Source organism: Otolemur garnettii, unplaced genomic scaffold, assembly GCF_000181295.1.
Source record: "Otolemur garnettii isolate 467f Iridium unplaced genomic scaffold, OtoGar3 scaffold00049, whole genome shotgun sequence".
NCBI classification, from domain to species: Eukaryota; Metazoa; Chordata; class Mammalia; order Primates; family Galagidae; genus Otolemur; species Otolemur garnettii.
In genome coordinates, this window is record NW_003852444.1 from 7155937 (window position 1) to 7164513 (window position 8577).

Here is an 8577-nt window from a genome sequence, read left to right on the forward strand (position 1 = left end):
AGAGAGGCAGGCTCCTTTGACCCTGCCTGGAGTTGTTGATCTTGCCTCTGCTATGTTTTGCAGCCTTTCTCTAACTTTAAGAGTTTCTGATTGATAAAAGAGCACATGCTGGTGGAGCTCTACCTGTGGGGCTGTGGTTCCATCCTCACCCTCTGGTCAGCCTGTTGCTGGTTCCCGCCTTCACTTCTCCGATCTCTGTGTTGAAAGCTGGTAGAGACTCCATCCATCTGTGTGCCCTGTGTTTGATGAGAAGTAGGACTGGCTCAGAGGAGGGGCTTTGGAGGAATAGAAGCCTAGGGTGGAAACTGAGCAGTTCTGTTTTGTAGTTGTAACATTTAGGGCATGTTACCTAATCTTTCTGAAACTTGGTTTCCTCATTGGAGAAATAGGAATAATGATACGCACCTTTCATGATGGTGGCAAAGATTAAATAATGTGCTAAAACTGATAACGTTATGACATGAATTATGAATTTCTTCTCCCCTTCTCCTTCCTCCGGGGCCTCTGCCTCTCCTCTCCATCCTTGCTCTTTCTCCTCTTCTCACCTCTTCCACCTCTTTCTCCTCCTCCCCTCCCTTCTCTCCTTCTTCTGCTGTGTAATCAGTATTATATTTTCCTGTTTATCCAGATTTATCCTGTCCCTCCTAAATGTATCATATTGCATCATGTTATGCAATATGACTTGGGATTATGTGTCATTACAAGGTTAGATCATGCCCCCAAAACACAGAAAAAGTCTAGTCTGGCTTGGCTCGCTTTTCCACAAGTAAAGTATGATTTATTCATGCAGGAAAATAAAGGACTCTAGCCTCTCTGCTCCTTCTCTCAGTGCTACCACTCTGTACTCCTCAGGCCTAGGCTTTGAACCACTGTACCCAAGTTCCCAGCTCAGTCCAGCCTCTGGGTACTCAAGAAGTTTGCATTTGCATTAACTTGAGATTTCCTATCCACTGTGAACTGAACTTTCATTGGCTTCTGCACAATGCAGCATACCTCTTTGGTTGAACCAGCATAAAATTAGCTTCAGACATCCCTGGACAGATGGAAGGGGAGACAGTTTAACCTCAGAGTTACTCTACAAGGGTCTTTTGTCTTTCTTCAATCAAATAATTAATTTCCTGAAGGAAATTATTTGACTGTCTTTTGTATCAAATCTCCTGATCGTTAGAAAATATTTTTTTTAGTTTTGCTAAAACTCTAGGACACTTCCATTATAACCTCTAACAACTTTGGTTTTTAAAGTTCTGGGCAATTCAGCCCCATATATGGGGTAGCTGAGCTTGGTCTAGTCCTTGTCTCTGCTTAGCATTTTTAGTAAAATGTATGTTTCAGGAATTATATTTTGATATGTTTTCTTTTACTGCATGTAGATTTTAAAAGTTGCTTATAGATACAAGAGTACACGTGTGGATTGGTTGCTAGAAGATTTTGAATTTGCCAAAGATGAATAGCATTAATTTATGTACTGTTTGGCATATATTTGCATAATAAGTTCAAATGGTTCTAACTTCAAGCATAGAAGACGAAATTAATTAGTACGACCTAGAGGCATTTTATTTCAAACATAAAATCCAGAGCATGCACATGTAAAATATATAATCGATTGCTCAACCAATTAATTTAATTACTTTCTGGATTATGAGATATTTAAACAAACAGAAATAGGAGAAGGGGGTTAATAGAGGTCAGAGTAAAGCCTTGGAGGGGTACCAGGGCAGGACTCATGTTTTGGCTGGAGAGAAATAATTGGCAGTATAATTTTCTAAGGGCTGAGGATTACCAGTTAATTCTACAATATCTCTCCTGTTTCTGTACCAGCATTTATTTATCAAAATTTCATCTTTGTCTTTGTCTTCTTGGGCGGCCATAATGGAACACCGTAGACTGGGTGGCTTAAATAGCATGCGCTTATTTCTCACAGTGTTTTAGGAGGTGGTCTGAGATTGGGGCCAGCATGGTCAGGTTCGGGTCGGGGCTGTCTTCCTGGCTTGCAGATGGCTGCCTTCTCACTGTGCCCTCAGTTGTGTGCACAGGATTCGCTAGAGAAGTAAGACCAATTAGATATACAATGAGAACTGGTTCATGTAACATGGAAGCCAAGAAGGCCCCACAATATGCCATCTGCAAGCTGGAGAATGAAAAAAATCCAGTGGCATAAATCAAGTTGAAAGACCAGAGAACCAGGGAGCTGATGGTGTATCTTTCAGTCTGAGGACTTGAGAACTAGGGTGGGGTGGGGGTGTCATTGGTGTAAATACCAGAGTCCGAAGGCCAAAGAACCAGGGGCTGTGACGTCTGAGGGAAGGAAAAGATGGATTTCCAAACTCAAGAAAAAGAGATCATTTGCCTTTCCTCTACCTTTTTGTTTGATCTAGATCCCACACAAATTGGATGATATCTGCCCATATTGGTAAGGGTGATCTCTACTCACTCTACTGACTGGAAATACCCTCATAGACATAGCCAGAAATGGTGTTTTACCAGTTATCTGAGCACCTTTCACCAAATTGAAATATATAGTTAATTACCTCAATGTGTGTATAAAATACACAAGTTTAAAGATTAGCAACATAGGCATCTATGTTCCTGTCACATAGATAAGAAGCAGAAAGACCTTCCCTTACCATTTTCCTGCTGAAATAACCACTATATGAATCTTTGTATTTGCAATTTTCTGATTTTTTTGTTTCTTTGTTGAGATAGAGTCTCCATCTGTCATCCAGGCTAGAGTACAGTGGCATCATCACCGCAACCTCAAATTCTTGGCTCAAGTGATCCTCCTGTCTTAGCCTCCCTCCCCAGTAGCTAGGACTATAGGCATCCACCACCACTTCTAGTTTATTTTTGTATTTTTTGTAGAGATAGGGTCTTGCTCCTCTCAGGCTGATCTTGAACTCCTGAGTTCAAGCAATCTTGCCACCTCAGCCTCCCAGAGTGCTAGGATTACAGGCGTGAGCCACTGACCCAGCTGCCATTCTTTTGTTAGGTATATATTCACCACCAGATAGTTTTGTGAAACTGAATAGCAAACCTAAACCTCCCTGTGTGAAGAAAAGATGATGTTCTCAGTTTTAGATGAATAGTCTCTAGGTCATCTTCTGGTTTTAACTTTCCTGAGTACATGAGGCCATTCTGAGAGGATTCAATTCCAAGGTCATCACTGATTCCTGGGAAGCAGGTGGATTTTAGCTCTAAAGAAAAACAGTTACAGGGCTTCTTTGGAATTTTCTGCTTTACTATTATTAACTTTCTTTTATGAATAAGTTAAGATAAAGCACATCTGGGGATGATATTATTACATAGATATGTATATACAGGTGTATATATAACTTGTCCAGGTTTGGGAGACATTTTTCCTTAGGTTGAAAAATAAGGGTTATGAGAATTTACGAGATGACAGCTTTCTATGTATCTTTTTCAAGTCACAGTGTTCCAGATGTTTGATAACCCACTACATCTGTCACCCTAGCATCTTCTAGCCCCATTCCCTTGGAGAATTCTTTTACTTTTCTCCCTGTTGGATTTCCTACTTCTTATATCCCATGCATTTATTCCACTTTCTTGTTGTAAACTCAACTTCTTTTGGAACAAATAATTCAATAGCTTCTTCTAATATGTAGCCAGATGCATCATCCATTGCGCCACTGGCCCCAGGCTCCAGTGGGTTTTTGGTAGAAGATGTGTCCTGTATTCAACCCTTGGACTTGTTCGATGGTTTGGGTTATGTGACAATCTTAGAATTTTGTGGGCATTGTTTTGTTGTCCCCCTGCCTGTGTGGTTGCCTTTGAGAAGTTCAAGATCACTCTAATTCCTGTCCCTTTACATGTGAGCTGGTCTTTCCTCTCTGGAAGCTTCTATATCCCCTCCTTTGTCCCAAGTCTTCTTTTTCTTCTTCCTTTTTTTAAAAAAAATTAAAACATAGCTGTGTACATTAACGCAATCTGTCCCCAGTATTCTGAATTTTGAAGTAAAATGCCTTCCTATTTCCCTGTAGTTATTGTTCTGAGTTCTTGCTGGATCATTTGAGTTTGCAAACTAATTTTTGTTAGTTCTAGGAAATATTCTTGATGTTCTTTTCCTTTCCTGATAATTGCCCCTATTTTCTCTTGTTTTTGGAATTTCTACTATTTGGATGCCCTCCTGGACTAGTCGTCTACCTTCGTGAGCTTTTTCTCTCATATTTTTCACCTGTTGTCTTTGCTCTACTTTTGTGGAAATTTTTTGATTTTATTATCTTCAAAAATTTCTGCTGAGCTCTGTATTCTATCCAGTTTTTATTTTTAAAGGATTTTGTACTTTTTTCTATTCTCTAATAATACTACTATTCGTTTTGATTCTTTCTCTCTTTTATTTTTATTTATTTATTTTATTTTTTTGCTGTTTTTGGCCAGGGCTGTGTTTGAACCCGCCACCTCCGTCAGATGGGGCCGGTGCCCTACTCCTTTGAGCCACAGGTGCCACACTCTTTCTCTCTTTTAATATTATCATCCTTTCACAGGTGGACCATTTTCTCTTAATTGTCTGAGTATATTAAAGATATTGTTAAAAGCTTTTTCCTACTTGCAAGTTACATTTTACTCTATTTTTCTTTTTGTCCCTAGCTTCTATATTAGAGGATTTCTCAATTTTTGTGATCATTCTTGCATTTCTGCTCATTACTGAAAGTAAGAAATGTAAAAGCTGACTAGATGTTCTGAGCTCATAGGTGAAGCTTATTAACTTCACGTTTTTGTGTAGGGGAAATAGGGGGGAATGACTGTGGGGGAATACTGTCACTGCTTCCCCTAGACCAGCATGAGAGGTGCCTCAGATGTGGGTGGCCCACTATGGCTGTCTTCTGGCTTTGCCCTGCTTTGGGGGATGTTGTGTCTAGAATGTGAAGGACAAGAGCTCATCCAGGGCTCTATCCCCTTTTAGACTATTCTGCGGGTTCTTAGAATCCCTGACATAATAGCCCGAAGCCCACCTCCAGGGTCTGCAGAGGCCTCTTCTGGCCTGGTCTCCTAGGATGCAAAAATAATGGGCATAAGACTACGGCCCCTCGTGGCAGCTGTTTGTGTGGGCTTGGAGGTCAGGGCTGGAATATTTGTATACATATGCACATGGCCTCAGTGCTTTGGATGGAGCCAGGAAATGGAAAGAGAAAGCGGTCTGGCTGCAAACATTGCAGTTTTGTCTTCTAACTCCATGAAGTATAAGAATTTTGGATTTCAACACCTCATTCAGGTTATTACAAAGAATGCTATGTATTAATCAAAGTAGGAAAACTGGGCATATTTAAGAGTTTAGGAACTTCACTTTAAAATGATAAATACATAGATACTGTGATTCCCTGAAAATAAGACCTACACCAAAAATAAGCCCTAGCAGAATTTCTATGCATTTGTTAAATATAAGCCCTACCCCCATAATAAGACCTAGTGATGGGTGTGGCTATGTAGCATGTCTGCATAGCCATGCCATGCATTACAGCGTGGAGAGGAAGACATACCCTGAAAATAAGCCCTAGTGTGTCTTCTTGGGAAAAAATAAATATAAGACAGTGTCTTATTTTTGGGGAAACATGGTATATGAAATTCAGACCTTATGTTTTTGCTTTGGGCTTTATGAATGTCAGGGGTGGGCCAGCTCCATGTCAATATATTTCCCGTGGGCTTGCCAGATTCTTCAGAGAAGAGTCTTCCAATCTTTTTCCAAGTAGTTACGGGGCTCACTGCCAGGTTTGGGGAAGTCCAGTGCACGAAGAAAATGGGATCACTCAATTCTGGAGATGGTCTGTTATTCCACATTTTCTGTGAACTGCACCTGCCAGGAGTAAGTGGTAGAAATCTAGTGACCCAAGAGCCATTGCTCCTGTTTTAGCTGCCTTCTTTATCCTCAGCTCCTGAGGCACCTGACATGCCAGTCTGCAGGTCCTTGGAGGGGTTCGCAATTGGTGATTACCCAGTGTTTACCCTGGTTTAGGGTTGGACTACGTAGGGTTCTGAGTCAGTTACCAATTTACATTTGCTTCATCTTCTACTATTTTCTCCTTGAAGTCCTCATTTTTGTTGATTTATGCTTTTTAAAAAACTCATTTAGGTAGCTTAGTAGCTTGAGAGAGAAATATGTATGTTAAATCTGCCATCTTAATCTAAAAAGCAGCTTATTCTTTTTGCTTAGTTAGAACTTGTAAATTCCATGTAATCCCTGCAATTAAAGTTCCTTTATGTAGGAATAGGAACTTTGAATATTGATGGATGCTTATTGGAGTCAAACAACGTCTATGAGACCAAAAAAATAATCATTGAGGTCAGGGATAGTGACACTAATGCTCAGGTCACAAGCATTCTTGCGACATCTAATGAAAATGGAGGAGATACCAAGAAAGGCCTGCAGTGGGTTGTCAATAGTGTTGAGAGAAGCTGGTAATTTTCTACAAGTTTCTGTTTTTACTTCACCATACTTTTCTCAGATTATAATATTTTTATATTTTTTCCCATTGTAGAAAGAGTGGAAATTAATTTTAAGTACATAGGAATACAAATTATGAAACCAGAGCTAGCTGAACCTTATAGTACTATAATATATTAAAAGATAGTGATTGAGTATATCCATTTTTTTTTTTAATCTAAAAGATGGTGAAAGGAGTGAGGGAGAACTAACTTTGATGTTTCGGTAATTCATTTTTAAATATATTGTTGGATTTAATCCTCACAAACTCCTGTAAGATACCCATTCCAAACACCATAGTCTTCAAACAAAGGCTCAGAAGAATAAAGAACTTTCATGACCAAGCAGATAACCTTAGTAGTTTGCAAGACCTCAGCAGAGCTGTCATTTGACTTAGTGAATGACTTGAAATCTTTTCTGTTGCATATTGCTGCTTTCTTAAAATAAAATTGACAGTTGTTGCTAATTGTGCTATGAGATTATGGTAGAAAATGCCTTCTCCCTTAATTAACAGCTAAGTATTGTTCAATCAAAAGCAGTTTCTCTTTTTCAGCTCCTTGGTAAATAGTCAAAGTGGTTGACTTTATACCTGTAGTAGAAAGGAATGGCATATCTTTGAAAGCTTTTCCTAGCTATTTCTTTTTGATTCAAGTTCTTGACTACACAATCTCTAATTGGAGTTCAAAGTACTGACCAAGAACATTGAATTTATACTTGGACCAGACTAACTCAAAGTAATGATAATAGAGTATTGAGTGGATTCCTGCATTTCTATAAGCCATATCTCCTAATTTAAGTAAATCAATAAATATTGAGTAAAATAGATTTCTGTACATTTTCACATTTGATATGAAGGTAAAATACCATTAAGAAAGATTCCAGGTAGACTCTCATGTTAATTATATTCCATTTCTACAACCTAAGTTCTAGCTTGTTCTCATTATTCCTCAATGTTAGAAATCTTTCTTCTGCTCTCACCTTGATGGACCACCTCATTTGGGTTTCTTTAGTAGTCTAGCTGAGAATGATTCCATTGATGAGTAATTACATGTATTGAATTTTTCTTCTGTTCCTTTCAAAGATAATAATACATGATTAGCTTGCTGAGAACCATTTTGACGCTTCTGTTTATCTTCAAAAATAAAGGAAAAATATTCTTCCAGGTTATTATTCCCCTGAACATACGCATTTACAGGGTACCCTTCTGCTTACTGACTCTTTTGCTTACCCTCCTTCTTTGCCTGCATTGGAAAATTGACCTGCACCTAAAAAACACACTTTCTCTTTTACATTTGAACAGTCCTTAAGCCTATGTTTTTCCCTCTTTTTATAAGCATTTATTGAATACCTACCATTTCTCTACCAAGCATTGGGAATGTGAAGTTAAACTACTCACACTCAGAGATTTCCATAGCTTGACAAGATGATGGATGTGTTAAGCTCTGTGTGTGTAGGACTTCAGAAGCCTAAAGGAATGGATGGGGGGGGATGGCGGTACTGATTAGGCATCCCTAGTGGAAACCAACCTAAGAGGTCATATTGACTCATAAACTATTTACTTTTCTCTAGACCACCCTTGCTCCTCTAGCTAAACGATCAAATGGGGTTCTGTGTCCTCAGGGAGCCTAAAATATTCCCCTCTGACAAGAATTAGTCCCTTTTTCCTAATAGTTTTCAAATGAGTAAGTTTACATATTTAATACAAGCTATGTTTTATTTACATTGATTATTTTTTGTTTATATGTATGCCTTCTCTACTATTTTGAGTGTGCCTCAAGATTTTTATCATGCATTTTAAATGTATGTTATGTTAATTATTAAAGCACTTAATAGCACTTTGCTTTTTCAAACCAAGTTATTGATGATTAGGCTTAAAAACTAAATTCAATGAAGATTTCAAAAAATTCTTAGTGAGCACTACTGTCGTATCATCTACTTGCTAGTTTTTAGTCCATTAATTCAAGATTTTGAAATGTTTCTGTTAAATCATGGCTTTCATAGTGTAATTATACTTTTCAAATAAGAAATACAGAAATGGCTCGGCGCCTGTGGCTCAAGTGGCTAGGGCGCCAGCCACATACACCTAAGGTAGCGGGTTCGCATCCAGCCCAAGCCTGCCAAACAATGATGGCTGCAACCAAAAA

At 38.7% G+C, this 8577-nt stretch overlaps 1 protein-coding gene across 1 annotated transcript in view; it reads left to right on the top strand.

Moving 5' to 3' along the window:
* The window catches only part of DGKI (diacylglycerol kinase iota), a 419366-nt gene that overhangs the window by 320888 nt on the left and 89901 nt on the right, over positions 1 to 8577 (top strand). The gene's annotated exons all lie outside the window — the stretch shown is intronic.